The sequence below is a fragment of the Gracilinanus agilis genome, chromosome 6 (genome assembly GCF_016433145.1).
Source record: "Gracilinanus agilis isolate LMUSP501 chromosome 6, AgileGrace, whole genome shotgun sequence".
NCBI classification, from domain to species: domain Eukaryota; kingdom Metazoa; phylum Chordata; class Mammalia; order Didelphimorphia; family Didelphidae; genus Gracilinanus; species Gracilinanus agilis.
Window position 1 is genome coordinate 83849717 of NC_058135.1, and position 17995 is coordinate 83867711.

Sequence of the window (17995 nt, forward strand, 5' to 3'; positions counted from 1 at the left end):
TTTCCTTTTCTTTTGTGGATATAGAAGCTATTCAAAAACTTATCATTTGTGAGATATAGATTTTCTCCGAATAGCCTCCAAATACCGGTATTGCTGGGGATGGGGAATGGGCATTAAGAGAAAGAGCATATCTTATAACCTTCCCCTTATGACTCATTTCACAGCCCATGAAATTGTAGATTCCAGTATTAATTCACATTTAATCAGTTCACCTGACTTATTCAACCCACCATCCCAATTAGCTCTATTTCTCACTTAATCCAATTCCCTTATTTACTTGTTTCTTCTTCACAAACCACATTTTCCTAATCTCCTGTTTCCTCCCATATGACAAAGTGGCTCTCATTTATCCTGCAGATACCCCTCTCATCTTTGTACAGATATCTGTTCTCTATGTTTACTCAAGCCCTCTGACTTCAATGCTAATCACTACATCCTTTGCAAACAGTGAGGATCATGGGTAAGATGCAAGACTTCTTAAGTCAGCTGTAGTCATTCCTGGTAGGTGTGAGAAGGATGGACTCCACAGCTTCGGGCAAATAGTTGTTTCTTCTTTGGTGGCATCCTGGACTCCAATAAAAAGGAAGAAGGTGATTGGGAAATAAATTGTAATTTCAAAAGGCTGACCTCTGGGAACAGGAGGAGGAGTCAAGATGGTGGCCCACGGGCAGCAATCAGCTGAAATCTTCCAATATCCTCCTCTACTCCTCAACTCAAATTCTGGAGTGGCAAACCCATAAAGGTCAGAGATGGCATTTTTTTTTCCTAGTAGAAAAAGGTCTGTCCCACTGGGGTGGTGGTTGGCCTGAAGTGAAATGCTGGTTTCAGCAACAGCTAGACCGCCACCACCATATCAGCCTGCTTCTGGGAAAGTCACTGCAGCAGTAGCGGCAGCTTTGTGAGTCCTCAGCCAGCAGACTGTAAAAGGGGTGATAACTGGTCCGAGAGAGGTTTCAGGGATTCCTTAGCTAGTAGTAAGTACAAGAATCTGTTGCGCTGCCTTTTTTTTTTTTTTTCCCCACCCCGCCTGTTTAGGATCCCTTTTACAGGTTGAAAGAAGAATATCGGAACTTTCAGTCACAGGGGTGTGTTTTTTGAAAAATGAATATTAAAAATAATAAATTAAAACAACGACTCTGCAAGGTCCCATGCTCTGTCAGTATCATTAACTCCTAATGTTTTCTCTTAAATTAGATAAATGATAATACATTAGTTTCTATAATGTTTTAAGCGTTACAAAGTACTTGCTTCACACTACGTGTACATGAAGTATTCAGTTGAGGCTAAGATCTTCTGTGCTATCTCTGTGAAAAGATAAAATTAATATTATTCCTGATTTTACAGTGTCATTGATTTTATACTGTATTGATTTTTATAATTGAGTGAGCATCTGCCTGAACTTACCTCCTTCAGAAATGCAGTTTCCCGCTCAAGTGGATATAAAGGCATGGTGGAAAGGGATTGTTGTTATCACTCATGCCGTTAGCCTTTGGAGCATCTGTTTGTTTTCTGTAAGCCTCAACCAGCTTAACCTGGCACCACCTCCCAAAAGATGTGGAGTTTGTCCTTCCCTGACCGTGTGAAATCAGGGGAGGTTTAATATCCCTCAAAAAGCCAGTAAACCTGCTGTTCCTGGTCCTCTAGAAAAGATTACAAGAGCTAGATGAATCCTATTCCTTGATTGCCAGAAGAGGACAAGATTAGCTACACCTGAATGACAATTCATTTTCCTAGCATGACCAGTTGGATGTTACCCAAACTACCCAGATTCCCTTCCTTTCTTGGACATCAATAATGGGTACCTCCCCCTTCCCACACACTTCTGACTGAGATTGTTGGCCTTACTGAGGTGACCAGTCTGATCGGCTAAGTTAACAGTTATACACAACACTGTTTATGCTCAAACTACATACAGCAGGTTAGAATTAATGAATACATTCATGACATCTCTATTTTACAGATAAAGAAATTGATTTCCTAGAACATCAGTGACTTGTCCAGGCTTACACAGATAGTAAATACCTGATTTGAATTCTCCTCTTGGTTTAGTGAATTTATTCACAGCAGATCACTTCTGGTTCTAGTTTATACTGGTATTTGTCAAAGAAGGGATTTTAACAACCACAGGAAGAAAGAAAAGAAAGTATACCTTTTAGATGATTAATATTTAACTCCCCTTTTTGCTTACGTCATTAGTATTAGATCATAGAATATACAAATAGATGTAAATAAATCATATGTATATATATTTAAAGTGTAGCCCGCTTTAACTGAGTTGAACTGCTTTTGATTTTCATGCTTTCGGAAGTGAATGGAGAGGGTTTTTAAAGATGTGATAAGTATACACGGGATTTAAAGAAGATACCATTTATATTGTTAAGTTACTATATTGCTTAGGCCACATGCTTTATAATATAAAATAAAATTTTGAAAATTTTGTAGCAAAAATTATTGAAATAAGATGAACTAAGTTGACAAGAAAAATGTATAAAACAGAACAAAGTGATAATCAGTTATGAAATTGTTTAAAAATGCATGTGCAATATTTTTGTCATGAGCTTATATAAAATGAAAGGTTGTGAGTATATGAAGGCAGGGATTTTCTCACTTATTCTTATTCTCATGGTTCATAAAAATCTACCTAGAAAACCTGGGAGCATATATATAAAACAGTCTTCAATGTTATGGTTAATTGAGAAAGAAAATAAAAAAAAATATCACACTTTAAAGAGTTATCACTAGTCCCCAAGTCAGTGTAAGTATCATAGATCAATATCTGGAAAAGATGTAAGGGCCATCCATTCCAATCACCTTATTTCACAGATTTTAGAAAACAGGCCTCAAGAAATCAAGTGTCTTGTCCAGGGTGACAAAGAATACAACTCAGGTGAGATTTGAACCCTAGTCTTCCAACTTCAAAGTTAGTACTGTTTCTGTTATATCACCCTGCTGTCTTAAAACATCCTTCCTTCACTTTCCTCAGTTACTATCTGGTTTGTGAGAATTCCTTCAGCAAGGTTTCCTCCCCAACAGGTTAAATCTTTACCCAAACTTCTCAGTCAATAAAAGAAGGCAAGAAAGCTGGGAGCTGGGAGGCAGGACATTCTTTTTCTCCAGCTTTCTAATTTGTCTCATGATGCCTCCAACTTTATAACAGATCAATTTAATCCAACAATTTCTCCGGAAAGGATAAATTTGAGTCTCAAATACAGTCCCTTCTTTCTGTTGTCATTCTCACCTGCAAAATAAGGGACAAACCACCTACTCTTCTTTCTCAGTCCAAATTTCCACCATTATTCCATTGGGAGTTCTTTCTTTCTTCTACCAGTTACAGCAACTCAGCTCTTTCTATATGTGTACACTTTGATATGTGGATCATAGATTTATGCTCAAATATTCTTGTTATTTATTCCTATTTTACACTTTAAAAATGCCAGTACAGAATTTAATCTTAGCATACTAACTAACGTAGCATGTACAGTAAAAATGATTCCTTTCTAATGTGCTTTTAAAATTATCTCATATTCTGCATTTCAATAACAGTTCTGGGTTGTGTTTTTTTCACCCTTTATTTTTTCCTTGGTACTAGTATTTTAGATGTAGCCTTTCAATATGAAGGCCTGACTTTCCCATGTTAGCCAGTATAACTCATTCTGTGATTCCCCTTTGTGGATTCCTGAGACTCTTCTGAATTGCAAAGATATATCCACAAGGGGGAAGAAAATCCCACACCTGAAAAACTTGGGTTCCAAGAACTGTAAAATATTGAATTGTAATTCAGTGGTTTCTATAAGGGCTTAATGGAATTTCAAGGCTTGCATTTCTCTTCTGCTCTCCTCACTGGCTGCTTGCCTGAAATGGGTGAAGAGTGTTCACACTGAGGATTTTAGTACACAGAAGGATTTATTATTATTTTGATATTTCACATAAGAAAACTTTGATTTACTGGACTTGGAAAGCATAAATGTCAAAACAGGCATATTTTAGCCTGACGGTTTTGTTCATTAAAGTGGCATTTAGTTTTTAACCAAGTGGAGAAAGGTAAATGGGCTGCTTAAGGAATAATGTGTCATCTTTTCAAAGTGGCAAGTGTGTAAAACGTTTTCCCTGCAAAGTACTCCTATTGATTTATAAAATACATAGAAGGATACTAAATCCATTTAGAAAAACAAAACTGGGATGCCAGTGCTAAATAATAGTAAGACAACTATGAATAATAAAAATAAATGTGGTTTAGAAGAGAACAATGCTAGTGAGGGTTTGGGCCGTCACCAGTATCCCAAAGTAATCTTACAACTCTTTCCCATGAAGTTAAAAGAGCAATTTCAGTAACATATTTTCCCCGCCCTCACCGAGTCTACCTTTCTCTACTTTGGCATTGCTTTCATTCACTGATAGAGCACCTACTATGTGCATGGTGCTATGGATATAGGCACAATACAATGGTTTGTTTCTGAAACTCTTACTTATGGGTCTACCCTCTAATCAACACACAGCTGAATTAGAAGTGGTTAATGTTGTTATTAGAGGAGGAAAGCAGCATAATAATATGCTAAGGGAAAATAACTGTAAAATTTTTATAAGAAAAAGAAAAATACAAACAACCATTCATTTGAGACCTGACAAGTTTGGAATACTAAGATATGGACAAAAGTAATATTCATTTGTTGAGTAAATTCCAGTGTGATGAGTAAAAGGAGCAGCCACAGGATTTGGAAACAGATTAGTTGAAATTCTGCCCTTGCTACTTATTGTCTTTGTGACCTTTGACAGGGAACTTAATTTTGAATTTTTTTTTATCTCTAGTATGAGATGCTTTGATTAGATGACTTACTAATTCCTTCTAACAATGAATGCTGAATCCTGTTTAATGAATTTATCTTTATAATATCACTAATTTATATCCATGATATAATTATCTGGATAGAAATCCAGATCATCTTAATAATTCAGATAACATAACATAAAATACTACTGTTCTATTTGAAATAAATCTATGGTAACATATTTTAAAAGGTAATTTACTTACTCTGGATCATTTCCTTTAAAATATGAGATATTTTGTTTCTAATAAATGTCTCATATATTTTTCTGAGATATCATACAATTATACTAAACTTGGTATACCTAGAAAGTAACTAGCCTTTCTAGATAGAATAAGGAAAATTCTACTTTTTCAGAAGCAACATATAAAAGTAAAAAGATTATTCGATTTTTAATAAATATATATATATATACTGTATATATTATAATAAATATAATAAAAGAGATCAGGGTTCAAATCCTGGCTATTTCACGTATTACCTGTCTTAGCTTAGATAAACCACAACCTCTTGGGGCATGTTAATTTTTAAAATAACAATAACAATGCTAATAACAATTATTATTATTATTAAAGTGATCTGTCCCCTAAATAATTTATTTCACACACGTTTAATTAATTTTATTCTGAATTCCAGAATCCCTTTTTAAATATTTTTTTGTTTAATGATCTGAAAAGGGTGCATTTAATATTTCTGGTTTTCTACTTTGAACTATAAAATTCTTGCCTTAGTATACTATAATTTTTGTAAAAGTACCATTTGCTGCTGAGAAAAAAGTATATTTCTTTCTACCTCCACATATTTATCATATGTAGTTCTTTCAATATAGCTATTATATCTTTTTGATTTAGGATTTTATTTATTTTTGTTAGATTTATCTATTTCAGGGAGGGGAAGTTTTAAATGCCCCACTATTATAGATTTTTTTAATTTTAAAATTTTATTTCTAACTGTAATTGCTTTAGTTTTTTCTTCAATTATATGGATACTATAGTATTTGGTTCATAATTGTTTAGTACTTCTAACACCTCATTTTCTGTTGTACTTTTAAACATAATGTATTGTACCTATTTCTTTTTTAATTAGATCTATTTCTGCTTTAATCTTGTCTAAAATCATTATTAATACCCTTGCTATTTTTTATCAGTTGATGCATAATATATTCTATTCCTCAATATTTTTTATTCAGTATATGTCATTCATTTTTAAATGCGTCTCTTGTAAGCATCATATGTTGGTTTTAGGTTTTTAATCCATTCTTTGATCAGTTTCTATTTTTAATTCATTCTGCTATCAGTTTCCATTTTATGGGTGAATTTATCCCATTCACATTCAAAATTATAATTATAAGTTTTGGATTTCACTCCATTCTGTTTTTCTTCATTATTTTTCTTTGTCACTCTTTTTATTTTATTCCTTCTCAGAAATCTAATTTTTTCTGTAACCACTACTTTCCTAATTCCCACTGCTTCTTTGATCCCTTCTATATTTTCCTCTTCCATCCTTTTAAGGTTCCTTTTCTTTTCTCTTCCACTTACCTTAGTAGTCCCTAAGCTATCTCTTATCCTTCTCTTACCCTTTTATTTGTTAATATAAATGACCTCTGTAATTCCCTCCAATTTTGTCCTCTTGCTCTCTTTTTTCTAAACCTAAATGTCCCTCCAAGATTCCCTCTTTTAATCTTCATCTCTCTCCCTTTTTTCTCCTTATAAGTTAAGAAAAAATTTACCTTTCTATATGCATTCTTTATCTCATCTTTTACCCTGATATAATGAAAACAATGTACTAGCATTACCACCCTTCATTCCCTCCTTTTTATTTATCATTTCTTTTATTCTCACCTCTTTTATATGGGATGATTATTTTAATTTATGCCTTTGCATCCAATTTTATTTTATTTTTAATGCATTCTTTTATATTCAATTTAACTTCAAATCTTCTATTTTTAAATATAAATGCTCCTTCAAACCAACCAATTAATGATAATCTTAAATTTTAAACATACCTATATTAGAATTAAACATTTTCATTTATTAAGTTCTTCATAATTAGTCTTTCATGTTATCTTCTTATGTTTCTTCTTATTCTTGTATTTCAAATTTTTCCATTCAGTATTTATCTTTTCTCCAAGAACATTTGAAAGTCAAGGAGTCATTAGTTCCCTCTCTAATCCTCCCTTCTTTGCTTTTTACCATTTCTCTTCCTTGCAGCATGAAATTTATATCCAAGCCTTCTAGAAACTGAGTGAATATGACACAATAAAGGATAAGTTATATGTGGCCCAGTATTATCAGTTAGTCTCTCAACTCCTGGATGATCACAAAGATGTGATAATTCTTCTGGAGGAAGGGCTTCAGGAATTCTAAAAGCAGGTCCAAGATAAGAATTTGGTCTGATATTTCTTGGACAAGACACTGACTTCATGGCTGTGAATTAATGTTGGCAACTCATTAAATGGCCTTGCATGAAGACAAGTCTGACTTTGTAGAGATCATCCCTATTCAATTATCCCCAAAGAAGATCATTGAAAAGTAGATGGACTTTCCAGGAGGTTGTGTGAACACAAACATGGGAATGCCTCTTGAGTTCAAATCAATGGTCAAGTGATGCCTGATTCCTCTTCATCCCAATGCTTTGAAAGCTGATGAAAAATGCCATGAAAGTCATAATGAAAGGGCATCTAGATTCTCTGCACAATGTCCTGGATACTGTCATCAGTTTTGACAACAATGACATCAGCCTCATAATCAGAATTCCAGATTGGGGTGAGAGCATCATCTCCCACCACTTGTACAAAAAATGGAATGCCACTTCACCATGGCCAAGGCCAGCACCCAGGACCCCCTGAATTTTGGTCAACTGGATACAAACAGTAATGGCCAGTCAGAACCTATGCAAAGATTTGGTTTGGGGCTACCTATATCCTTGGCTTATGCAGAATACCTAGATTGCTTACTTTGACTCCAGTCTTTGCAAAGGAATGGCACAGATATCTATTTGTGACTGCATCATCTTGATGCCAAGGAAGAGAGCTTCTGTATCTGACCCATATAATCCATCCTCTCCCAGACCTTTACCCCCTGGGACTTGCCAGGAGAAGCCCCCTGCCTCTTTCCCTTCTTACCACAATACTGTCCTTCCTCACCTTCTTTCTAGGTCTCACAGCTTGGTCTGAAATATTAGGAAACAAAAGTTCACCTCAAGACCTTTGTTAATGGCTCTGCCTGGGGTCTCTGAACATTTTTTTTCTCTTGCATCTTTATCTATGGGCAATCAGGTCCCCAGAGCCCACCAGTCCAGGGTTGGTAAGTCAGAATTCTCATACATCAATTACTGCAGTCCTTCCTTTCATACCATTTTTCCCTTTTCCTATTTATACTGCCTCTGGCTTATTGGCTCAGAGCTTGAGATTATGGGTAGAAAGAACATTCATGAGCCCCACAAGCCTCCTGCATCAAACATGTTTCTGAGAAAGTGGATTTGGGGATTCATAAGCCCTTATTGCTCTCCTAATCTACTGTTGTGTTTGTAAAATAAAAGGGTACATTTTGAAAGATCCCTTCCCCAAAGAATATTTCAAAGTCTTCCATTTCTTTCAATGACCATTTTTTTCTTGTTTGAAGGATAATATTTAAACATTTTTCTGAGCGTATTTTTCAGGTAGTCCATGAAATCTTTCATTGTATTTTCCCAATGTTTTACAGGTCAATTGTTTTGGAAATGTTTCCTACCTTCCATTTTTATATTTAGTTTGATTATCTTTTCTTGTCTTAAGAATTTATCATCTTCCTCTAGCTTAATTTAATTTTTAATTGATTATGGATTTTTTTTGGTGGGATTGCATTTCTTCTTTCTAATTGGTTGATCCTTCTTTCATAATTTTCTATATATTCTTGCTTTTTTTCCAATTTTTCCTCAACCTTTCTCATTTGGTTTTTAAAGACTTAAAAACTCTTCTGAAACTCTTCTTGGATTTGTGCCAATTTTACATTTTTCCTTTAAAGTTTTAAAAGTGAATGCTTTAATTTCACTGTCTTCAGAATTTCAACACTGATATTCTTTTTAAAAAAACATTCTTTTTAAAACTTTCTTAAATTTTTTTCTTTTGGAGAGTGCTTTATTTCTCAAAATGATTAATACTAAAATATGTTTTATGTTTTATATAAAATATATAAAATTACTTGCCATCTCAAGGAGTGGGAGGAAAAGAAGAAGAGAGAAAAATTGGAACTCAAATTTAAAAAAAATGTTAAAGATTGTTTTACATTCAATTAGGAAAAAATAAAATATTGAAATAAAAAAAAACTTTATCTAAGGGCCCTATACTATTCTACATTCTCAGGATGCAAAGAGAAAATAAAATAAACAACCCTTGTGAGGCCCCCCCCCCCACCTTATCCCCACTAAAAACAGACATATATTCCAGGACACTAATACAATGCTGGTATAGCTGAGAATGGATGCCCTATTCTGGAGAGCAATCTGGAATAATGCCAAAGAGTCGTTAAACTGCACATACCTTTTGATGACCCAACAATACTATACAAGGTCTGTATCCCAAAGAGATTAAAAATAGGGGGAAAGAACCTCCCTGTACAAAAGTATTTATAGCAGGATTTTTTTCTGTGTGTTTGTAGTGGCAAAGAACGGGAAACTGAAGGGATGGCCATTAAATGGGGAATGGTTGAACAAATATGTTTATATGCTTATGTATGCTTATAAAGGAATACTATTGTGGCATAAGAAATGACAAATGATGATTTCACACACACATACATACACACACAAAAGAAAGACTTATATGAATTGATACAAGGTGAAGCAAGCAAAAGCAGGCAAACACTGTATAGAGTAACAGTGATGTATGATGATCAACTGTGAATGGCTTAATTTAACAACAGGATGAGAATCCAAGATACTCATAGCAAAAAGGAGCTATCTCTCACCATAGGAGGAACACAATCAGAGTTTGAATTGAAATTGAAACATACCAAAATTACCTTATTTCCCCCATCAATTTTTGTCTAGTGAAAGCAATATGTGTCTTTCATAACATGAAGAACATGGAAATATGTATTATGTGTTAATATATGTACAATTTATATTACCTGCCTTCTTGGGGAGAATTGAGGAGAGAGAGAATATGAATTGCCAAATATTAGAAAATGACTATTAAGAAATTATATTGACATGTAATCTGGAAAAAATTATAAAAACAATCAAGAAACACTTCCTGTCTTGCCATAGTTTATAATTTAGCTTCGGGTAGAAGGTTGATGGATTGCAACCAGTGTGTAGGATTTTCTGAGGAAAGAACACTAAAACCTAGGATGTATTAGGGAAAATTAACATTAATTGAGCACTTTAAAAATTAGTGCTTGATAATAAAAAGATGAGAATGAGAATTTTAAATTAAAAAAAAGTAAGAATCTTGGTGACTATGTAATCCAACTGATGCACTGAAGCACATATAACTAACAACTGGTGACCCAACCTCTGCTGGATAAAACCCCCAAAGAAAGGGAACCATCAGGTCTCAAAACATGACCTTCTACTTTTAGATTATTATAATTCTTAGTGGGAATTTCTTTTTAGTTTCATTTCCTTTTTTGTCTATCAAGTTTAAATTTCCTTCTTTGACACTTATTTCTGTCCAAGCAGAAAAAATCTAATCCCTCCTCCACTTGACAGCCCTTCAGACACTTAGAGACAGCTGTCCTGTGTCCTCAGAGCCTTCTCTTCTCTAGCCTAAATATCCTTTGTTTGTTTTTTCAAATTTTCTCCTATGACATTTACTCTAGGCACATCTCCAAAACAATTAGAATTATGCATTTGGCATGAAAATGCACTTGATATTGGAACAGTAGGGAATGGTATAGCTAGGTGGCTCAATGGATAAAATGCCAGGACTAGAGTCAAGAAGACTAATTTTCCTGTGTTCAAATCAAGCCTCAGACACTTACTGGTTGTGTGATTCTGGACAAGTTACTTAATCCTGTTTATCTCAGTTTCCTCATTTGAAAAATGAACTAGAGAAGAAAATGGTAAACTATTTATTCCAATATTTTTGCCAAGAAAACTCCAAATGAAGAAGGAAGAGCTAACGACTCAAATGGCTGAGCAACAATGAACTCAAATTGCTTTTGTTTACCATATTTTGTTTATGATTTTTGTCATATGGGAAGCAGCATGATTTGATGTTAAAAGTAGTATATTTATTTGATGTTAAAAGTAGTTAAAAGTAGTCAGGAATACTTCCTTTGCTACTACATGGGTGACCTTGGATAAAATAACTTAACCTCTCTGAGATTAAGCAAACTCTAAGATGACAAGTAATAGACAGTTATAGTTGAGAATAAAATCTCATGTCTCTGATGCAATGGCCTCGATGGATGCTGTAGAGATTAAGTCATACCAACTACAATTTTTAGTATTATAACGTTAATTTATGTTATTAGAATAGCATGCTTTGTTGGAAGTGCTAGATTTTTGCTGTGATATCTCTGGAATGAATCCATACTTTATCAGTTACTTCAGTAGTATGACCTGTAGCAAGTGTTCTGAGCCTCTAAAGTGAAAAGGTAGAATTTCATCACATAGAGTCAATGAAGCAAATAGTGATATTTGAGATAGATAAATTTATACCTATGTATATTTATATACACATATATATAGTTTAATATTATTATTATTATTTTACTGGATAGCACCATCAAAGATAGAAACACTTAATGAGGATATACATTAATAAACAGAGCTCTCTCAGTCCCTCATTTGTAAGAACTTTTCTGGATTGGTAGCTAATGCAATCATCACTGAACAAAGTCGATCTGGTGTGAAGAGATATTTTATTCTGCTTCATAGCTCTAATTTATATTGGATTTCTCAGTTCCCAAAGGATAGGCTTTATCATTTTAGCCAATCACTTAAAGAACGCACATGCATGCATACATGTTAATAGACACACATTTACATAAGGTATGCACATAAACATATGTATACATGCCAAAAATATGTGTATGCATTCATTTACATGTGTGGATTTACATATCTAGACAAAAATATGTGTATATAACCTACAATGTATAGTTGTATATGTGTGAATATACACACATGTATACACATGTGTATTGTGCCTTGTATGTATATGTGTTTTATTCTAGCTAATCATTTATGATTATAATATCTGTTATATATAATAGGCAATATTATGGTTAATATAATTGAGAGAGAGATTGAGAACTCTATATGACATAAATGGAAATCTGAGTGGAGGTGAAAAAGGAGGTTGGGGGCAGAGGCTAGTCACTCTGCTCTCTTCACAAAAGGAGTACAAGGCTGGAGTTGTTTCTGTCTGTTCCTTTAGATATCAATGAGGAAAATTTCATTTTTTAATTTCAAGCTCAGCTCCTGATCAATATTAATTAAAATGAAGGACTTTTCCCAAAATATATATCCAAGACTTGACTACTTTTCCACCAAATGCCAGTTTTTTGACAAATAACATGACAAATAACAAATAAATATATTTATCCAAACCAATAACAAAGAAAAATTATAGAATGTATGCAAATGAAAATATATCAGACAATACACATAGTGAATGAGTTCTAACATTGGGAATGAAATATCAACCAATATTCCCAGATTTCATCTGAGGGAAAATTCCCCAAAGTCTCTATCATGGCAAACTGCAGAGAAATACAAAACTGAATTGCTGGCTCCACTACATGTTGACTGCTTTCTTTCCCTTTAGGGCACTGAAGAGAGTCTGGAACTATGTGTCTTCTCTCTCTGAAGCTAGAAACTAGAAGACCAAGATTTCTCCTCTCAGCTTTCTCCAATTCTGTGCTTCACTTAGGCATAAAGCATTAACCATTGAAAGAAATTCCATGCAAATGGGTTTCAAGGCTTGCTTTACATGTACATAAGCATACATCTATGCATGGATATCCCTGGTTAAATGGGTATATATATATATATATATATATATATATATATATACACATACATACATACATATATTATCCACAAATGTAATATATATACATAAGAAATATTTTGTATATATACATCTATACATTTATATTTAGATATACATTCATATGCCCCTTTTTTTGTATTACTTTGTTCTTAGTGGGGAATTCCATTGCTACAAATGCTTTTTGAATCATGAATCATACAACCTATTCCTACTCTTAGCCCTCAAAGCAGCATTGAAATGGATTCCCAGCAGCAAGTCACTTAACATCTCTGGGTCTTGTTTTTCTCAGTTGTAAAATGAATATTAGACTAGATGACCTGAAAGGTCCTTTCTAGCTCTAAATCTATACCAATATTTGTAACTATTTTTAGTTTATACCAATGATTCCCAAAGTGGGCACCACCGCCCCCTGGTGGGTGCTGCAGTGATCCAGAAAGGTGGTGATGGCCACAGGTACATTTATCTTTCCTATTAATTGCTATTAAAATTTAAAATAATTAATTCCAGGGGGATAAGTAATATTTTTTTTTTCTGGAAAGGGGGCATTAGGCCAAAAAAGTTTGGGAACCACTGGTTTATACCAATATTTGTAACTATCCTATTCTCTGGGTTAGCATTATCTATAATTTTTTTTTCCTGATTTCTGAAGTAAGTGTCTTTTTCTATTGGATTGATTAAATTAATTTATTTGGGTCTCAATTTCATCATCTCTAAATTAAGAAGGTGGAAATTCCATTATTTCTAATATATGTCATAATTATAAGACATAATTGTCACTTTTGTGCCTCAGTTGGAATAGGCATAGCTTATGTTCAGAAGATCCTAAACTAGGGGTCAGCTGGATGGCTCAGTGGATTGAGAGCCAGGCCTATAGACAGGATGTCCTGGGTTCAAATCTCACCTCAGACACTTCCTAACTGTGTGACCCTGGGCAAGTCACTTAGTCCCCATTGCTTAGCCCTTACCACTCTTTTGCCTTGGAGACAATGGTCAGTATTAATTCCAAGACAGAAGGTAAGGGTTTAAAAACAAACAAACAAAGAAGATCCTCAACTGTGTTCAGAGGGTTTTCACATTCCCTTTGAATCAAGCTCTCATTTGGAACCCAAGAATCTCCCTAGAGAATTTATCTTCTTCACCATGACCCTAACTAGAGACAGTCTGTAATTGCCATGTATTCTATGTAGTACAAAGTATTCTGTGATGAGAATCCTGTCTTCGTACTCCTATCCTCTCTACCACTACACTATCCCTTATATATACTCAGACTCTGAGGATGCAAATGGGCAGGCTAAATATTGATCGACAGAAGTCTAAATACTGCCAAACTAGTCACTTTTTTATAAAGCGACAAAGGAGGAAGAAACGATTGCACCTTTCTCTTTAGGAGATGTGTTTATTTTGTAGGTTACAAGAAATAAAGGAACCTTTTCTATAATCGTTGCTTGAAGGTACAGAATTTAAACTCTGGAAACTTCTTTGAGGGAATGAATGTTTCCTCCATGCAGACATGAAACTGTAAACAGAAAGAGAACTTGAGGTTTGAGGGAAATATCTGTGTATAGCATTGGAAGCCGCCAAGAACTCAGTCTCATTGTTGATTCTTAGGCTGCTGACACAGATTCTCTGAAGACCGACTAGGGGAAATCCAGGAAAAGTTGTCTTTCTTCTCACAGTCATGGCCCAAGGCTCAGCACAGTCAATTTGCAAAGCTGACAAGCCTTAGAAAACTATAGGACAACAAATTCTAATCATTTCTTTTTTTTTTTTTAGCTATATCTTGGCACTGTAAGAATATAGCATCCAATAAAATATTTCATTTTCATTATCTGCTCTACTGAAAGACAAATTTTTATAAATAATGATCTAATAGCGTCTATTTTGACTTACATTTTCACTGTTTCTGAGTGATTTGTTTGTTATTATTCTCTTTTTTAGGATCGCTGTAACTTAAGTAATTTCTCCATAAATTTTTAGATGCTCTGGTAACCCTGCTTCTTGTCAAAAATCCTTTTTATATCTTATATAAGCTCAAGATTTTTTTCACGTTTTCCATTTGTGTATTGTAAATTATAGCTTTTATTGGAAAAAGTGGAAAAAATGCAAAGTCCTGTGATCTAATTGATTAGGTTAGTTGTAGATGGCAGCCAGAACTTGCCTGAGTCATTCACTCATAAACCTCATTTTCCCTCATCAATGAGGGCTTTGCAATCTCCAGTTCTAGTATCATTCACTCTAACTTTTGACCATGGTGGCTGATTGAAGTGGATTTATCATCCTACGTTCATATTCAGAGTCAGTACTTGCCTGGAACTCTCCCTGCTTATACTTCAATCTCCTTTTGCCCTTCTCACTTTGAAGTGCAGATGACACTCTAGTTTCAGGCATTTATAGTTCCATATATCATTCCAGATTTGATAATACATTTGATGATAGGGAGTGGAGGGCATTTAAAATGGCATACCTATTTTCCCCTGTGAAATAGCAGGTCCTTCTAAATCCTACTTAATTGTACTGTGTTTAAAATGCTTGCAAGCAATCTTGATAGAGAACAAAATGAGTGACATATTCTCAGTTGACTCATAAGGCAGGATTTTTCATCACAAGGAAGATTACTTTTTTTAATCTTTTCTGTCTATAGTTAGAATCATGTTTAAAAAGAAGCTCTCTATAGGTTCACAGATTTCAAGTTGGAAGGGATCTTGGAGACCATGGAGTCCAGTCTATCGTTTTATAGATGATGAAATTGAACCATAGAGAACTTAATTAATTTTCCCAGGGACACTTAAGTTGTGAACTTCCAAGGTAGAATTTGAACTCAGGTTTTCCTTATTCTAATTCCAGTACCATATTCATGACAACACTTAACTGTCTTCCTGAGAGTGGCTTTTGAAACAAAATAATTATTTCCTGAATTATTATAACAAGCTTGCTTTATGGAATCCAAGAACAAAATCTAGTGGTGAATAATCATTCCTCTTGTGAGATGATTTTCAATATATTATTATAGTTAAGCTATTTATATCCCAAATCATATGATTTAGAAGATTGGTTATCATTTAAATTATTATATGCCAAATGCTTTGCAAATGTTGTTTCATTTTGCTTTCACACATATACAAACATAAACACAGTCAGTGTCTAAAGGCAAATTTGGGCTTATGTCTTCCTTAGTCCAAGACTGACACTCTATATCCCGAATCACCTTGAAAATTTAGGACATTTTTTTCATATAAAATATCCAGCAATAATGAAAGAAGAAAATTTTTTATAAAAGAAATAGAAAATAACTTTTGACAAGATGGTGGAGTGAAAGAGGTAGTGTCAGCTGAGCTCCCACACCTTTACCAAATCAAAATGTCAAGAATGTACCAAACTGACAGTCATAGCCACTAGATATAACAGCATAAGCTGCATTCTAGTAGCAGTACTAGTCTCCTTCCTAATTAATGGGAAAGAAGTACATACCATCATTAAATCTCTACATCCAAAACTGGCCATTACAATTAATCATAATCAAATGACTTTTAGTGATATTTTAATCTATTTTACTACAGTTTTCATGTATATTGCTTTCTTATTTTTTACAGAGATCCAGATATTTGAAAAATGCATATTTTTAATATTTATTTTCTGATATTTTGTAATCCATATTCTCTCTTTCTCTTCTATCCCTCCCAAAGAAAGCAGTGATATGATATGGGTTCTTCATATATTATCATATAATACATATTTCCATGTTCAATATATTGTGAAACAAAACACATGTCACTTAGAATAGAGAAAAGTTGTAGGAGGAAATAAACAAACTCTGTTTCTTTCATGGTGGTGTGTCCAATTTTTTTTTTTCATGAGTCTCTTGGAGTTGTTCTAGATCCTTGTCTTACTGATAATGGTTAAGTAAATCAAAGATGATCATCATATATTATTGTTGTAACTGTACAGCATTCTCCTTGATCTACTCACTTCACTTTGTATCACTTCATTTAAGTGTTTCCAGGCTTTTTGTTTTATTTTGTGATCATTTTATATGTCATTTCTTATGGCACAATAATATTCCATTACAAATATATACCACAGCTTGTTCAACCCTTCCTCAGTTGATGGATATCCTTAAGTCTCCTATTCTTTTAAAACCACAAAAAGAGCTGCTATAAATAGTTTTGTACAGGTTGCTTCTTTTTCCTTATCTTTAATTGCTTTGAGATGCAGACCTAGTAGTGAAATTGCTGGGTCAAAGGGTATGCACAATTTGAAAGACCTTTGGGCATGGTTCCAGATTGCCCTCCAGAATGATTGTATCTATTCTTAGCCCCACTAGCAAGGATTAGAGTCAGGATTTGTCCAGCTCCTTTTAAACATTATGATTGTCCCTTTTTTTGTCATGTTAGCCAGTCCTATAGGTGTGAGGCAGTATCTCAGAATTGTTTTAATTTGTATTTCTTAAATAATGTTAAAAAGAATATACCTCCCAAAGGAGATATATTGATTGGGAAGGATCTAGATAGGATGGCAATGAAGAAACCCAACTAGAGACCTACCAGAGCCAGTGAAGCACAAAACCCTTGAGACTATAGAAAAACAAGTTTATTTAGCTTATGAAGGTTAAGGAAACCAATAAACTCCACAGGGTCCCTGTCTCTAGAAAGCTTAATCTCCACCCACTTTTCTACACTCCCCTCACAGGACACTCTTCTGGTCTTCTCAAGCCCTCCTTAATAGCTCCCTGATCTATCTAGACCCCAAAGCATCTGACTACCTTGCTAAACTAAATATCCCAGATTGTCTCTAAAAGACTGGGGAGACAGAACTCACAGGTGGACTGAATACTTTCCCAAGTTAGTTTCCTAGGTGAACTCAAAGTCCCCGATGTAAAACCCCTTGGTTTACCTTAGCCAAATTACCACAGCCAGATTATTCACAGCACTTCAAGGAGACACAGATCTCCTCCCAGGTATTCCTCCGGAACCTCCTAGTCTTTCCACAAAACTAGTTAGTTCCAAGAAGTTGATGGAAAAGCTGTTCTCCTTTCCAGCTAAGAGAGAAGGCAAATCAGGAGTCACAGTTTTCCCCAGTAAACTCCCCAAAACCCCTTCTACAGAACTCCCCTTTCTAGAATCTTTTCCCATGGTTTGTGGCTAAAGTTTCTTCTCCCCCTCTTAGAGACAACCTTAGCATTTTTCCCTAT

The 17995-nt window shown here is 34.3% G+C and overlaps 1 pseudogene; it reads left to right on the top strand.

Moving 5' to 3' along the window:
• The first annotated feature begins 815 nt into the window (after positions 1 to 815).
• Positions 816 to 7868, top strand: LOC123252285 (annotated as a pseudogene).
• Positions 7869 to 17995: the final 10127 nt, after the last annotated feature.